We start from the raw sequence: 16,892 nt of genomic DNA on the forward strand, positions 1-16,892 counted from the left end.
GCTCTGCTTTGTGTTCGTTCACCTTAGGAAGTTGCATCTATGTTTAGATTCAGGGGGTTAGAAACACGTTTCTTCTAAAAGCTGCTTTAGGATATTCCACAGTGAATAAGACTATAGGCTGTAATGAGATATATCTTGATCTAAAACAAAAACGCAGCTATCTAGCATAATGGTTGTCAACCTGTGCAATAAACATAGAGAGTTAAACTGATGTGTGTGTGCAGCAGTTCAGAAATCCTTTCTTTGCATAATCTCAAAACAGATATTTCCAGCCATATGCAGGAATATAAGAACTAGCAATAAGGCTCCCTTTAAAACACAGGAGAAACGTCTATTTCAAATGCTCTGCTCTGTGTTCGTTCACTTTAGAAAGTTCCATCTATGTTTAGATTCAGCTAGTGAGAAACACGTTTCTTATAAAAGCTGCATTCGTCTATTCCAGAGAATGAGACTATAGGCTGTAATGAGAAATATCTTTCTCTAAAACAAAAACGCAGCTATATAGCAGAACGGTTGTCAAGCTGTACAATCAACTTACACAGTTCAAGTGAGTTGTGTGCCGCAATTCAGATATCTTTTCTTTGGAGAATCTGGAAACAGATATTTCCAGCCATAAACAGGCATATAAGAATTAGCAGTAAGACTGAGTTTAAAACACAGGGGAAACGTCTAGATCAAACTGCTCTGCTTTCTGTTTGCTCACCTTAGGAAGTTTCATCTATGTTTAGATTCAGCGAGTTAGAAACACGTTTCTTCCAAAAGCTGCGTTTGGATATTCCAGAGTGACTGAGACTATAGGCTGGAATGAGAAATATCTTGCTCTAAAATAAAAGCGCAGCTATCTAACAGAATGGTTGTTAACCTGTAGAATCAACTTACAGAGTTAAACTTATGTGTGTGTGCAGCAGTTCAAAAATGATTTCTTTGGAGAATCTAGACACAGATATTTCCAGCCACATACAGGCATATAAGAACTAGCAGTATGACTGCATATAAAACATAGGAGAAACGTCTATTTCAAACTGCTCTGCTTTGTGTTCGTTCACCTTAGGAAGTTGCATCTATGTTTCGATTCAGCGAGTTAGAAAGACGTTTCTTCTAAAACCTGCATTTGGATATTCCAGACTCACTGAGACTATAGGGTGTAATGAGTAATATCTTGCTCTAACACAAAAACGCAGGTATCTAGCAGAATGGTTGTCAAGCTGTGCAATCAACTTACAGAGTTAAACTGATGTGTTTGTGTCGCTGTTCAGAAATCCTTTCTTTGGAGAATCTGGAAACAGATATTTCCGGCCATATACAGACATATAAGAACAAGCAGTAAGACTGAGTTTAAAACACAGGAGAAACATCTAGTTGAAACTGCTCTGATTTCTGTTCGTTCACCTTAGGAAGTTGCATCGATTTTTAGATTCAGGGAGTAAAAAACACTTTTCTTCTAAAAGCTGCTTTTGGATCTTCCAGAGTGAATTACACTATAGGTTGTAATGAGAAATATCTTGCTCTAAAAGAAAAACGCAGCTATCTAGCAGAATGGTTGTGAAGCTGTACAATCAACTTACAGAGTTAAATTGATGTGTTTGTGCCACAGTTCAGAAATTCTTTCTTTGGAGAATCTGGAAACAGATATTTCCAGACATATAGAGGCATATAAGAACTAGCAGTGAGACTATGTTTAAAACACAGGAGAAACGTCTAGTTCAAACTGCTCTGCTTTGTGTTCCTTCAACTTAGGAAGTTGCATCTATGTTTAGATTCAGCGAGTTAGAAACATGTTTCTTCTAAAAGCTGCATTTGGCTATTCCAGAGTGATTGAGACTGTGGGCTGTATTGAGAAATATCTTTCTCTAAAACAAACATGCCGCTATCTAGCAGAATGGTTGTCAAGCTGTACAATCTACTTACAGATTTAAACTGATGTCTGTATTCCGGTGTTCAGAAATTATTTCTTTGGAGAATCTGGAAACAGATATTTCCTGCCATATACAGACATATAAGAAGTAGAAGTAAGACTGCGTTTAAAATACAGGAGAAACATCTAGTTCAAACTGCTCTTCTTTCTGTTCCTTCAGGTTAGGAAGTTGCATCTATGTTTAGATTCAGCGAGTTAGAAACACGTTTCTTCTAAAAGCTGCATTTGGATATTCCAGAGTGAATGGGAGTATAGGCTGTAATGAGAAATATCTTGCTCTAAAACAAAAACGCAACTATCTAGCAGAATGGTCGCTAAGCTGTAGAATCAAGTTACAGAGTTAAACTGATGTGTGTGTGTGCATTAGTTCAGAAATCCTTTCTTTGGAGAATCTGGAAGCAGACATTTCCAGCGTTTTACAAGCATATAGGAACTAGCAGTAAGACAGCGTTTAAAACACAGGAGAAACGTCTAGTTCAAACTGCTCTGCTTTGAGTTCGCTCAACTTAGGAAGTTTCCTCTATGTTTCGATTCAGCGAGTTAGGAGCACGTTTCTTCTAAGCTGCGTTTGGATGTTCCACAGTAACTGAGACTATATGCTGTAATAACAAATATCTTGCGATAAAACAAAAACGCAACTATCTAGCAGAATGGTCGCTAAGCTGTAGAATCAAGTTACAGAGTAAAACTGATGTCTGTGTGCAGCAGTTCAGAAATCGTTTCTTTGGCGGATGTGGAAAGAGATATTTCCAGCCATACACAGGCATATAAGGACTAGAATTAAGACTGCGTTTAAAACACAGGAGAAACGTCTAGTCCAAACTGCTCTGCTCTGTGTTCGCTCACCTTAGGTCGTTACATCTATGTTTAGATTCAGCGAGTTACAAACAAGTTTCTTCTAAAAGCTGCGTTTGCATATTCCAGAGTGACTGAGACTGTAGGCTGTAATGAGAAATAGCTTTCTCTAAAACAAAAACGCAGCTATCTAGCAGAATTGTGGTTAAGCTGTAGAATCACCTTACAGAGTTAAACTAATATATGTGTGCAGCAGTTCAGAAATCCTTTCTTTGGAGAATCAGGAAACAGATATTTCCAGCCTTATACAGGCATATAAGAACTAGCAGTAAGACTGCGTTTAAAACACAGGAGAAGCGTCTAGTTCAAACTGCTGTGCTTTGTGTTCGTTCACCTTAGGAAGTTGCATCTATGTTTAGATTCAGCCCTTTAGAAACACGATTCTTCTAAAAGCTGCGTTTGAATTTTCCCGAATGAAAGAGACTATAGGCTGTAATGAGAAATATCTTGCTCTAAAACAAAAACGCAGCAATAAGCAGAATTGTGGTTAAGCTGTTGAATTAACTGACAGAGATAAACTGATGTGTGTGGCCAGCTGTTCAGAAATCCAGTCTATTGGAGAATATGGAAACTGACATTTCCAGCTATATAGACGCATATAAGAACTAGCAGGAAGACAGCATTTAAAACACAGGAGAAATGTCTATTTCAAACTGCTCTGCTTTGTTTTTGTTCACCTTAGGAATTTGCATCTGTGTTTAGATTCACCGAGTTAGAAACACGTTACTTCTAAAAGCTGCGTTTGGATATTCCAGAGTGAGTGAGACTGTAGGCTGTAATGAGAAATACCTTGCTCTAAAACAAAAACTCATCTATCTAGCAGTATGGGTGTCAAGCTGTACAATCATCTTACAGAGTTAAACTGATGTGTGTGTGCAGCCGTTCAGAAATCCTTTCTTTGTAGAATCTGGAAACAGATATTTCCAGATATACAGGCATATATGACATAGCAGTAAGACTGCGTTTAAAACACAGGAGAAACGTCTAGTTCAAACTGCTCTGCTTTGAGTTCGTTCACCTTAGGAAGTTGCATCTATGTTTAGATTCAGCGAGTTAGTAACACGTTTCTTCTAAAAACTGCATTTGGATATTCCAGAGTGAATGAGACTGTAGGGTGTAATGAGAAATATCTTGCTCTAAAACAAAAATGCAGGTATCTAGCAGAATGGTTGTCAAGCTGTGCAATCAACTTACAGAGTTAAACTGATGTGTGTGTGTGCAGCAGTTCAGAAATCCTTTCTTTGGAGAACCTGGAAACAGATATTTCTAGAAATATACATTAATAGAAGAACCAGCAGTAAGACTGCCTTTAAAACACTGGAGAAATGTCTACGTCAAACTGCTCTGCTTTGTGTTCGTTCACCTTAGGAAGTGGCAACTATGTTTTGATTCAGCGAGTTAGAAACTCCTTTCTTCTAAAAGCTGCGTTTAGATATTCCAGAGGTAATGAGACTGTAGGCTGTAATATGAAATATCTTGCTCCAAAACAAAAACGCAGCTATGTAGCAGAATGGTTGTTAAGCAGTACAATCAACATACATGGTTAAACTCATTTGTCTGTGCAGCAATTCAGAAACACTTTCTTTGGAGAATCTGGAAACAGATATTTCCAGCCATATACAGGAATATGTGAACTAGCAGTAAGACTGCGTTTAAAACACAGGAGAAACGTCTAGTTTAAACTGTTCTGCTTTGTGTTCGTTCACCTTAGGAATTTGCATCTATGTTTAGATTCAGCACGTTAGAAACACGTTTCTTCTAAATGCTGCGTTTGGATATTCCAGTGTGAAAGAGCCTGTAGGCCGTAATGAGAAACATCTTGCTCTAAAACAAAAACGCAGCGATCTACCAGAATGGTTGTCAATCTGTACAATCAACTTACAGAGTTAAACTGATGTGTGTTTGCAGCAGTTCAGAAATCCTTTGCTTCGAGAATCTGCAAACAGATATTTTCAGCCATATACAGGCATATGAGAACGAGCAGTAAGACTGCGTTTTACACACAGGAGAAACGTCTATTTCAAACTGCTCTGCTTTGTGTTCGTTCACCTTAGGAAGTTGCAACTATGTTTAGATTCAGCGAGTTAGAAACACTTTTCTTCTAAAAGCTGCGATTGGATATTGCAGAGTGACTGAGACTATAGGCTGTAATGAGAAATATATTGCTTTAAACAAAAGCGCAGCTATCTAGCAGAATTGTTGTAGAGCTGTAAAATCAACTTACAGAGTTAAGCTGATGTGTGTGCATCAGTTCAGAAATCTTTTCTTTGGAGAACCTGGAAGCAGATATTTCCAGCCTTATACAGGCATGTAGGAACTAGCAGTAAGACTCCGTTTAAAATACAGGAGAAACGACTAGTTCCAACTGCTCTAGTTAGTGTTCTTTCACCTTAGGAAGTTGCATCTATGTTTAGATTCAGCGCGTTAGAAACACGTTTCATGTAAAAGCTGCGTTTGGATATTCCAGAGTGAATGTGACTGTAGACTGTAATGAGAAATACGTTGTTCTAAAACAAAAACGCAACTTTCCAGCAGAATTGTTGTCAAGCTGTACAGTCACCTTACAGAGTTAAACTGATGTGTGAGTGCAGCAGTTCAGAAATGTTTTCTTTGGAGAATCTGGAAACAGATATTTCCAGCCTTATACAGTCTTGTAAGAACTAGCAGTAAGACTGCGTTTAAAACACAGGAGAAACGTATATTTCCAACTGCTCTGCTTTGCGTTCGTTCATCTTAGGAAGTTACATTTGTGTTTAGACTTACCAAGTTAGAAACACGTTTCTTCTAAAAGCTGCGTTTGGATATTCCAGAGTGAATGAGATTGTAGGGTGCAATGAGAAATATCTTGCTCTAAAACAAAAACGATCCTATAGAGCAGAATTGTTGTCAAGTTGTACAATCAACTTACAGAGATAAACTGATGTGTGTGTGCAGAGGTTCAGAAATCTTTTCTTTGGAGAATATGGAAGCATATATTTCCAGCCTTATACAGGCATATGAGAACTAGCAGTAAGACTGCGTTGGAAACACAGGAGATACGTCTAGTGAAAACTGCTCTGCTTTGTGTTCGCTCACCTTAGGAAGATGTATCTATGTTTAGATTCAACGAGTTCGAAACTCGTTTCTTTTAAAAGCTGCCTTTGGATGTTCCCGAGTGAATGAGACTGTAGGTTGTAATGAGAAATATCTTGCTCTAAAACAAAAACGCAGCCCTCTAGCAGAATGGTTGACAAGCTGTACTATCAACTTACAGAATTAAATGGATGTGCGTGTGCAGTAGTTGAGAAATCCTTTCTTTGGAGAACCTGGAAACAGATATTTAAAGCTACATACAGGAATAGAAGAACTAGCAATAAGACTCCATTTCAAAGACAGGAGAAACGTGTTGGTGAAACTGCTCTGCTTTGCGTTCGTTCACCTTAGGACGTTGCATCTATGTTTAGATTCAGCCAGTTAGAAACACGTTTCTTCAAAAAGCTTCCTTTCGATATTCCAGAGTGAATGAGGCTATAGTCTGTAATGAGAAATATCTTGCTCTAAAACAAAAATGCAGCTATCTAACAGAATGGTTGTCAAGCTGCACAATCAACTTACAGACTTAAACTGATGTGTTTGTGCAGCAGTTCAGAAATCCTTTCTTTGGAGAATCTGGAAACAGATATTTCCAGCCATATTCAGGCATATATGAACAAGCAGTAAGACTGCGTTTAAAACACAGGAGAAACGTCTAGTTCCAACTGCTCCACTTTGTGTTCGTTCCCGTTAGGAAGTTGCATCTATGTTTAGATTCAGCGAGTTAGAAACTCCTTTCCTCTAAAAGCTGCGTTTAGATATTCCAGAGGAAATGAGACTGTAGGCTGTAATGAGAAATATCTTGGTCTAAAACAAAAACGCATCCATCTAGCAGAATGGTTGTCTAGCTGTGCAATCAACTTACAGAGTTAAACTGATTTGTGTGCACAGAGGATCTGAAACCTTTTCTTTGAGGAATCTGGAAACAGATATTTCCAGCCTTATACAGGCATTTAAGAACTAGCAGTAAGACTCCGTTTAAAATACAGGAGAAACGTCTAGTTCAAACTGCTCTACTTTTTGTTCTTTCACCTGAGGAAGTTGCAACTATGTTTAGACTCAGCAAGTTAGAAACACGTTTCTTCAAAAAGCTGCGTTTCGATATTCCAGAGTGAATGAGTCTGTAGACTGTAATGAGAAATATCTTGCTCTAAAACAAAAACGAACCTATAAAGCAGAATTGTTGTCAAGTTGTACATTCAACTTACAGAGTTAAACTGATGAGAGTGTGCACAGGTTCAGAAATCTTTTCTTTGGAGAATCTGGAAGGAGATATTTCCAGCCGTATATAGGCATATGAGAACTAGCAGTAAGACAGCGTTTAAAACACAGGAGAAACGTGTTGTTCAAACTGCTCTGCTTTGCATTCGTTCACCTTAGGAAGTTGCATCTATGTTTAGATTCAGCCAGTTAGAAACACGTTTCTTCAAAAAGCTACGTTTCGATATTCCAGAGTGAATGAGACTATAGGCTGTAATGAAAAATATCTTGCTCTGAAACAAAAACTCAGCTTTCTAGCAGAATGGTTGTCAAGCTGTACAATCAACTTACAGAGTTAAACTGATGTCTGTGTGCAGCAGTTCACAAACCTCTTCTTTGGAGAGTCTGGAAACAGTTATTTCCAGCCATATACAGGCATATAAGAACTAGCAGTAAGACTGCGTTGAAAACACAGGAGAAACGTCTAGTGAAAACTACTCTGCTTTGTGTTCGCTCACCTTAGGAAGCTGCATCTATGTTTAGATTCAGCGAGTTAGAAACACGTTTCTTCTAAAATGTACGTTTGGATATTCCAGAATGAATGAAACTATTGGGTGTAATGAGATATATCTTGATCTAAAACAAAAACGCAGCTATCTAGCAGAATGGTTGTCAAGCTGTACAATCAACTTACAGAGTTAAACTGATGTGTGTGTGCAGCAGTTCACAAATCTTTTCTTTGGAAAGTCTAGGAACAGAGATTTCCATCCATATACAGGCATATGGGAACTAGCAGTAAGACTGCGTTTAAAACACAGGAGAAACGTTTATTTCAAACTGCTCTGCTTTGTGTTCGTTCACCTTAGGAAGTTGCATCTATGTTTAGAATAAGCGAGTTAGAAACACGTTTCTTCAAAAAGCTGCGTTTGGATATTCCAGAGTCAATAAGACTATAGGCTGCAATGAGAAATATCTTGCTCTTAAACAAAAACGCAGCTATCTAACAGAATGGTTCTTAATCTGTAGACTGAACTTACAGAGTTAAACTGCTGCGTGTGTGCAGCAGTCCAGAAAAGTTTTCTTTGGAGAATTTCCAAACAGATATTTCCAGCCATATGCAGCCATATAAGAAATAGCAGTAAGACTGCTTTTAAACACAGGAGAATCGTCTGTTTCAAACTGCACTGCGTTTTGTTCGTTCACCTTAGGAAGTTGCATCTATGTTTAGATTCAGCGAGTTATAAACACGTTTCTTCTAAAAGCTGCGTTTGCATATTCCAGAGTGAATGTGTCTGTAGATAGTAATGAGAAATATCTTCCTCTAAAACAAAAACGAAGCTATATAGCACAATGGTTGTCAACTTGTACAATCAACTTACAGAGTTAAACTGATGTGTGTGTGCAGAGGTTCAGAAATCTTTTCTTTGGAAAATCTGGAAGCAGATATTTCCAGCGATATACAGGCATATGAGAACTAGCAGTAAAACTGCGTTTAAAACACAGGAGCAACGTGTTGTTCAAACAGCTCTGCCTTGCGTTTGTTTACCTTAGGAAGTTGCATCTATGTTTAGATTCAGCGAGTTAGGAAAACTTTCCTTCAAAAAGCTGCGTTTGGATATTCCGGAGTGACTGAGACTATAGGTCGTAATGAGAAATATCTTGCTCTAAAACAAAAACACAGCTATCTAGCAAAATTGTTGATAAGCTGTACAGTCAACTTACAGAATTAAACTGATGAGCGTGTGCACTAGTTCAGAAATCCTTTCTTTGGAGAATCTGGAAACAGATATTTAAAGCCATACGCAGGAATAGAAGAACTAGCAGTAAGACTGCCTCTAAAACACAGGAGAAACGTCTAGTTCAAACTACTATGCTTTGTGTTCGTTCATCTTAGGAAGTTACATTTTTATTTAGATTCAGCAAGTTAGAAACTCCTTTCTTGTAAAAGCTGCGTTTAGATATTCCAGAGTGAATGAGACTGTAGGCTGTAATGAGAAATATCTTGCTCTAAAACAAAAACGCATCTATCTAGCAGAATGGTTGTCTAGCTGTACAATCAATTTACAGAGATAAACTGATGTGTGTGTGCAGAGGTTCGGAAATATTTTCTTTGGGGAATCTGGAAACAGATATTTCCAGCCTTATACAGGCATGTAAGAACAAGCAGTAAAAATGCGTTTAAAACACAGGAGAAACGTCTTGTTCAAACTGCTCTTCTTTGGGTTCGTTAACCTTAGGAAGTTGCATCTATGTTAGATTCAGCGTGTTAGAAACACTTTTATTCTAAAAGCTGCATTTGGATATTCCACAGTGAATGAGACTATAGGCTGTAAGGAGAAATATTTTGCTCTTAAAAAAAAAACGCATCTATCTAGCAGAACGGTTGTCAAGCTGTACAATCAACTTACAGAGTTAAACTGATGTGTGTGTGCAGCAGTTCAGGAATCCTTTCCTTCGAGAATCTGGAAACAGATATTTCCAGCCATATACAACCATATAAGAACTGGCAGTAAGACTGCGTTTAAAACACAGGAGAGAATTCTACTTCAAACTACTCTGCTTTGTGTTCGTTCACCTTAGGAAGTTTCACCTATCTTTAGATTCAGCGAGTTACAAACACCTTTCTTCTAAAATCTGCGTTTTAATATTCCAGAGTGATTGAGACTGTAGGCTGTAATGAGAAATATCTTGCTCTAAAAGAAAGAAGCAGCTATGTAGCAGAATGATTGTCAAGCTGTACAATCAACTTACAGAGTTAAATTGATGTGTGTGTGCAGCAGCTCAGAAATCCTTTCTATGGATAATCTGGAAGCAGATATTTCCAGCCATATACAGGCATATGAGAACTAGCAGTAAGACTGCGTTTAAAACACTGAAGAAACGTCTATTTCAAACTGTTCTGCTTTGTGTTCATTCACCTTAGGATGTTGCATCTATATTTAGATTCAGCAAGTTAGAAACACGTTTCTTCTAAAAGCTGCGTTAGGATATTCCAGAGTGAATGAGACTGTAGGCTGTAATGTGAAATATCTTGCTCTAAAACAAAAACGCAGCTATCTGGCAGAATGGTTGTCAAGCTGTACAATAAACTTACAGAGTGAAACTGATGTGTGTGTGCAGCAGTTAAGAAATCCTTTCTATTGGAGAAAGTGGAAACAGATATTTCCAGGCATATTGAGGCATATATGAAAGAGCAGTAGTACTACGTTTAAAACACAGGAGAAACGTCTAGTTCAAACGGCTGTGCTTTGTGTTCGCTCACCTTAGGAAGTTGCATCTATTTTTACATTTAGCCAGTTAGAAAAACTTTTCTCCTTAAATCTGCGTTTGGATATTCCAGAGTGACAGAGACTATGAGTTGTAATGAGAAATATCTTACACTAAAACAAAAACTCAGCTATATAGCAGAATTGTAGTTAAGCTGTTGAATCAACTTACAGAGATAAACTGATGTGTGTGTGCAGCAGTTCAGAATTCCTTTCTTTGGAGAATCTGGAAACAGATATTTCCAGCCATATACAGGTATATGGGAACTAGCAGGATGACTCGTTTAAAACACAGGATAAACGTCTATTTCAAACTGCTCTGCTTTGTGTTCATTCACCTTAGGAAGTTCCATCTATGTTCAAATTCAGCGAGTTAGAAACACGTTTCTTCTAAAATCTGCATTTGGATATTCCAGAGTGAGTGAGACTGTAGGCTGTAATGAGAAACATCTTGCTCTAAAACAAAAACGCAGCAATCTAGCAGAATGGTTGTCATGCTGTAAAATCAACTTACAGAGTTAAACTGATATGTGTGTATGTAGCAGTCCAGAAATTCTTTCTTTGGATTATTTGGAAACAGATATTTCAAACCATATACAGGCTTATGAAAACTAGCAGTAAGACAGCGTTTAAAACACAGGAGAATCGTCTAGTTCAAACTGCTCTGCTTTGTGTTTGTTCACATTAGGAAGATGCATCTATGTTTAGATTCAGCGAGTTAGAAACTCCTTTCTTCTAAAAGCTGCGTTTAGATATTCCAGAGTGAATGAGACTGAAGGCTGTAATGAGAAATATCTTGCTCTAAAACAAAAACGAATCTAAGTAGCAGAATGGCTGTCAAGCTGTACGATCAACTTACAGAGTTAAACTGATGTGTTTGTGCAGCAGTTCAGAAATCCTTTCTTTGGAGAATCTGGAAGCAGATATTTCCAGCCATATACAGGCATATAAGAACTACCAGTAAGACTGCGTTTGAAACACAGGAGAAACGTCTAGTTCAAACTCCTCTGCTTTGTGTTCGTTCACCTTAGGAAGTTGCATCTATGTTTAGATTCAGCGAGTTAGAAACACGTTTCTTCTAAAAGCTGCGTTTGGGTATTCCAGAGTGAATGGGACTGTAGACTTTAATGAGAAATATCTTGCTCTAAAACAAAAACGAAGCTATACAGCAGAATGCTTGACAAGTTGTACAATCAACTTACAGTGTTAAACTGATGTCCGTGTGCAGCACTTCAGAAATCTTTTCTTTGGAGAATCTGGAAACAGATATTTCCAGCCTTATACAGGCATGTAAGAAATAGCAGTAAGACTGCGTTAAAAACACAGGAGAAACGAATATTTCAAACTGCTATGTTTTGTGTTCGTTCACCTTAGGAAGTTGCATCCATTTTTAGATTCAACGGGTTAGAAACAAGTTTCTTTTAAAAGCTGCGTTTGGATATTCCACAGTGAACTTGAGTTTATGTTCTAATGAGAAATATCTTCCCCTAAAACAAAAATGCAGCTATCTAGCAGAATGGTTGTCAAGCTGTACAATGAACTTACAGAGTTAAACTGATGTGTGTGTGCCACAGTTCACAAATCTTTTCTTTGGAGAGTTTGGAAACAGTTATTTCCATCCATTTACAGGCATATGGGAACTAGCAGTAAGACTGCGTTTAAAACACAGGAGAAACGTCTAGTTCAAACAGCTCTGCTTTGTGTTCGCTCACCTTAGGAAGTTGCATCTATGTTTAGATTCTGCGAGTTAGAAACACTTTTATTCTAAAAGCTGCGTTTGGATATTCCAGAGTGACTGAGACTATAGGCTGTAATGAGAAATATCTTGCTTTAAACAAAAGTGCAGCTATACAGCAGAATGGTTGTCAAGTTTTAAAATCAACTTACGGAGTTAAGCTGATGTGTGTGTGCAGCAGTTCAGAAATCTTTTTTTTTCCCATTTATTTATTTTATTGCATTTTAGGTTTTGGGGTACATGTGAAGAACATGCAAAATTGTTGCATAGGAACACACGTGGCAGTGTGATTTGCTGCCTTCCTCCCCATCACCTACATCTGGCATTTCTCCCCTTGCTATCTCTCCCCATCTTCCCACCCCCCACAGTCCCTCCCCTATTTCCCCCCATCTGACCGCAGTTTGTAGTGCTCCCCTCCCTGTGTCCATGTGTTCTCATTGTTCAACACCCGCCTATGAGTGAGAACATGCAGTGTTTGATCTTCTGCTCTTCTGTCAGTTTGCTGAGAATGATGGTTTCCAGGTTCATCCATGTCCCTAGAAAGGACACAAACTCATCGTTTTTGATGGCTGCATAGTATTCCATGGTGTATATGTGCCACATTTTCCCTATCCAGTCTATCGTCGATGGGCATTTGGGTTGGTTCCAGGTCTTTGCTATTGTAAACAGTGCTGCAATGAACATTTGTGTTCACGTGTCCTTATAGAAGAACGATTTGCAATCCTTTGGATATATACCCAGTAATGGGATTGCTGGGTCAAATGGAATTTCTATTTCTAGGTCCTTGAGGAATCGCCACACTGTCTTCCACAATGGTTGAACTAATTTACACTCCACCAACAGTGTAAAAGTGTTCCTATTTCTCCACATCCTCTCCAGCATCTGTTTTCTCCAGATTTTTTAATGATCGCCATTGTAACTGGCGTGAGATGGTATCTCAATGTAGTTTTGATTTGCATTTCTCTGATGACCAGTGATGATGAGCATTTTTTCATATGTTTGTTGGCCTCACGTATGTCTTCTTTTGTAAAGTGTCTGTTCATATCCTTTGCCCACTTTTGAATGGGCTTGTTAGTTTTTTTCTTGTAAATCTGTTTTAGTTCTTTGTAAATTTTAGATATCAGCCCTTTGTCAGATGGGTAAACTGCAAAAATTTTTTCCCAATCTGTTGGTTGCCAATTCACTCTAATGAGTGTTTCTTTTGCTGTGCAGAAGCTGTGGAGTTTGATTAGGTCCCATTTGTCTATTTTGGCTTTTGTTGCCAATGCTTTTGGTGTTTTGGTCGTGAAGTCCTTGCCTACACCTACGTCCTGAATGGTTTTGCCTAGATTTTCTTCTAGGGTTTTTATGGTGTTAGGTCTTATGTTTAAGTCTTTAATCCATCTGGAGTTAATTTTAGTGTAAGGTGTCAGGAAGGGGTCCAGTTTCTGCTTTCTGCACATGGCTAGCCAGCTTTCCCAGCACCATTTATTGAACAGGGAATCCTTTCCCCATTGCTTGTTTTTGTCTGGTTTGTCAAAGATCAGATGGTTGTAGATATGTTGTGTTGCCTCCGAGACCTCTGTTCTGTTCCATTGGTCTATATCTCTGTTTTGGTACCAGTACCATGCTGTTTTGATTACTGTAGCCTTGTAGTATAGTTTGAAGTCTGGTAGTGTGATGCCCCCCGCTTTGTTCTTTTTGCTTAGAATTGACTTGGCTATGCGGGCTCTCTTTTGGTTCCATATGAAGTTTAAGGTGGTTTTTTCCAGTTCTGTGAAGAAGGTCATTGGTAGCTTGATGGGAATAGCATTGAATCTGTAAATTACTTTGGGCAGTATGGCCATTTTCACGATATTGATTCTTCCTAAACATGAACATGGAATGTTTCTCCATCTGTTTGTGTCCTCTCTTATTTCGTTGAGCAGTGGCTTGTAGCTCTCCTTGAAGAGGTCCTTTACATTCCTTGTTAGTTGTATTCCTAGGTATTTTATTCTCTTTGTGGCAATTGTGAATGGAAGTTTGTTCTTGATTTGGCTCTCTTTAAGTCTATTAATGGTGTATAGGAATGCATGTGATATTTGCACATTGATGTTGCATCCTGAGACTTTGCTGAACTTGCTTATCAGTTTCAGGAGGTTTGGGGCTGAGACGATGGGTTCTTCTAGATATACAATCATGTCGTCTGCGAATAGAGACAATTTGACTTCCTCCTTTCCTATTTGAATGCCCTTTATTTCTTTTTCTTGCCTGATTGCTCTGGCTAGATCTTCTAATACTATATTGAATAGCAGTGGTGAGAGCGGGCATCCTTGTCTGGTGCCACATTTCAGGGGGAATGCTTCCAGTTTTTGCCCATTCCGTATGATATTGGCTGTTGGTTTGTCATAAATAGCTTTTATTATTTTGAGATACGTTCCATTGATACCTAGCTTATTGAGTGTTTTTAGCATAAACGGCTGCTGAATTTTGTCAAAGGCCTTCTCTGCATCAATTGAGATAATCATGTGGTTTTTGTCTTTGGTTCTGTTTATGTGTTGAATTACGTTTATAGACTTGCGTACGTTGAACCAGCGTTGCATCCCCGGGATGAAGCCTACTTGATCATGGTGGATAAGCTTTTTGATGTGCTGTTGCAATCGGCTAGTCAGTATTTTATTGAAGATTTTTGCATCTAGGATCATCATGGATATTGGCCTGTAGTTTTCTTTTCTTTTTGAGACTCTGCCGGGTTTTGGAATCAGGATGATGTTGGTGTCGTAAAATGATTTGGGAACAATTCCCTCTTTTTGTATTGTTTGGAATAGTTTCAGAAGAAATGGTACCAGCTCCTCTTTGTATGTCTGGTAGAATTCAGCTGTGAACCCCTCTTGACCTGGGCTTTTTTTGGGTGGTAAGCTCTTAATTGCTGCCTCAACTTCAGACCTTGTTATGGGTCTGTTCAGGGTTTCAGATTCTTCCTGGTTTAGGCTTGTGAGGAGGCAAGTGTCCAGGAATTTATCCATTTCTTCCAGGTTTATTAGTTTGTGTGCATAGAGTTGTTTGTAATAATCTCTGATGATGGTTTGAATTTCTGTGGAATCTGTGGTGATATCCCCTTTATCGTTTTTTATTGCATCAATTTGGTTATTCTCTCTTTTCTTTTTTATTAATCTGGCTAGTGGTCTGTCTATTTTGTTGATCTTTTCAAAAAACCAGCTCCTGGATTTATTGATTTTTTGAAGGGTTTTTTGTGTCTCTATCTCTTTCAATTCTGCTCTGATCTTAGCTATTTCTTGTCTTCTGCTAGACTTTGAGTTTTTTTGATCTTGCTCCTCTAGTTCTTTCAGTTTTGATGATAGGGTGTCAATTTTTGATCTCTCCTTGCTTCTCATGTGGGCACTTTTTGCTATATATTTTCCTCTAGATACTGCTTTAAATGTGTCCCAGAGATTCTGGTATGTTGTGTCTTCATTCTCGTTGGTTTCGAAGAACATCTTTATTTCTGCCTTCATTTCATTGTTTATCCAGTCAGCATTCAGGATCAAGTTGTTCAGTTTCCATGAAGCTGTGTGGTTCTGAGTTAGTTTTTGAATTCTGAGTTCTAACTTGATTGCACTGTGGTCTGAGAGGCTGTTTGTTACGATTTCTGTTCTTTTGCATTTGCTGAGGAGTGATTTACTCCCAATTATGTGGTCAATTTTAGAGTAGGTGTGATGTGGTGCTGAGAAGAATGTATATTCTGTGGATTTGGGGTGGAGAGTTCTGTAAATGTCTATTAGGTTTGGTTTGTCTGGTCTGAGTTCAAGTCCTGGATATCCTTGTTAATTTTCTGTCTGGTTGATCTGTCTAATGTTGACAATGGGGTGTTAAAGTCTCCCACTATTACTGTGTGGGAGTCTAAGTCTCTTTGTAAGTCATTAAGAACTTGCCTTATGTATCTGGGTGCTCCTGTATTGGGTGCATATATATTTAGGATCGTTAGCTCTTCTTGTTGCATTGATCTTTTTACCATTATGTAATGTCCCTCTTTGTCTCTTATGATCTTTGTTGCTTTAAAGTCTAATTTATCAGAGATGAGAATTGCAACTCCTGCTTTTTTTTGCTCTCCATTTGCTTGGTAAATCTTCCTCCATCCCTTTATTTTGAGCCTTTGTGTATCCTTGCATGTGAGATGGGTTTCCTGGATACAGCACACAGATGGGTTTTGTCTTTTTATCCAATTTGCCAGTCTGTGTCTTTTGATTGGGGCATTTAGTCCATTTACATTTAGGGCTAATATTGTTATGTGTGAATTTGATACTGCCATTTTGGTGCTAGCTGGCTGTTTTGCCCTTTAGTTGAGCTGGTACTTGTTGTTCCTTTATATGTGTAGAGCCTCTTTCAGGAGCTCTTGTAGAGCTGGCCTGGTGGTGACGAAATCTCTGAGTACTTGCATGTTCCCAAAGGATTTTATTTTTCCTTCACTTATGAAGCTTAGTTTGGCTGGATAGGAGATTCTGGGTTGAAAGTTCTTTTCTTTAAGGATGTTGAATATTGGCCCCCATTCTCTTCTGGCTTGTACGGTTTCTGCTGAGAGATCTGCTGTGAGTCTGATGGGCTTCCCTTTATGGGTAACCCGACCTTTCTCTCTGGCTGCCCTTAGTATTTTCTCCTTCATGTCGACCCTGGTGAATCTGACGATTATGTGCCTTGGGGTTGCTCTTCTTGACGAATATCTTTGTGGTGTTCTCTGTATTTCCTGGACTTGAATGTTTTCCTGGCTTGCTAGGTTGGGGAAATTTTCCTGGATAATATCCGGAAGAGTATTTTCCAGCTTGGATTCATTGTCTTCGTCGCAATCAGGTACGCCTATCAAACGTAGATTAGGTCTTTTCACATAGTCCCACAT

The sequence above is a fragment of the Sapajus apella genome, unplaced genomic scaffold, assembly GCF_009761245.1.
Source record: "Sapajus apella isolate SASKATOON/1434 unplaced genomic scaffold, GSC_monkey_1.0 scaffold21, whole genome shotgun sequence".
NCBI classification, from domain to species: domain Eukaryota; kingdom Metazoa; phylum Chordata; class Mammalia; order Primates; family Cebidae; genus Sapajus; species Sapajus apella.